The 899-nt window shown below is 34.7% G+C and overlaps 1 protein-coding gene across 2 annotated transcripts in view; it reads left to right on the top strand.

Annotated features, from left to right (window-relative positions):
- Positions 1–899, top strand: part of LOC106877749 (beta-1,3-galactosyltransferase 1) — an 84749-nt gene that overhangs the window by 43724 nt on the left and 40126 nt on the right. The gene's annotated exons all lie outside the window — the stretch shown is intronic.

Below are 899 nucleotides of genomic sequence, written 5' to 3'. Positions count from 1 at the left end.
TATATATATATTTGTTGGAGCTATGCCTAGCGAAAAATCAAGATAGTAAGTTGGAAGATATTATATCTAGATTGGAATTTATGAGATTGTTTATTGTGAGATGAAAATAAGATAATAGTATATTTCAAATGCACAAACGCTGATAGAACTGCAGAAACAGGATAAAATATCCACACAAAGTGGGAAAATGTGCAACAACCAGTTTTCTCTCCGGTAAAAATTGTCTTTGATAAAACTTTCTAGCGCATTTGCTTCTTGATGGCAGCACACTCATCAAGTAATCTTATGAAACATTCTTATGAAACAGTAATCACCCATCATGTTGGAATCCCAGCATCATTTATACAGTTACTCCACAATTCCCATATCTTCGTGGAATCTTTCCTGTCGTCCGTCATTTACAGAGCTTGAATTACTTGAAAATTGCTCCAGAAGACTATTCCAAAAATAAATATTTACGCTCATATTGCAACGTAACTCTCTGTAGTCCCTTAAAAAGTGATTTGGTTTATTTTCATGATTACTTTGTAGTTATCTGCCCTTTAATTTGCCTTTAAATTTTCCTATCAATTCCACGAATGAGAACTAGGCATTTTGTTCGCATCCATTCATGGCATTAGGAAAATCGCAACCTTTCGTTGATGCCTTTATTCGTGGACCGTCGAAAATTCCCGCCTTGTTTTTTTTTTCATAATTTGAACTTGGAAATTTTGAAGTGACGTATTTGAAACACTCGCCGATCGTATCTAAAGTTTTTACATATTGTTCTCTGTTTCTTTTTTGTCGGAGTGTAAGTGATGTTTGTGTTGCTCAGATTTGTTAGAAATAATATTCTTCCTTGTCCCCGCTGTGCCATAAGCAAAGGGAACAGTGATATTTAATGTACACTGCTTGTTGTC

The sequence above is a fragment of the Octopus bimaculoides genome, chromosome 1 (genome assembly GCF_001194135.2).
Source record: "Octopus bimaculoides isolate UCB-OBI-ISO-001 chromosome 1, ASM119413v2, whole genome shotgun sequence".
Lineage (NCBI taxonomy): Eukaryota > Metazoa > Mollusca > Cephalopoda > Octopoda > Octopodidae > Octopus > Octopus bimaculoides.
This window is presented reverse-complemented; position numbering and strand designations above follow the sequence as displayed.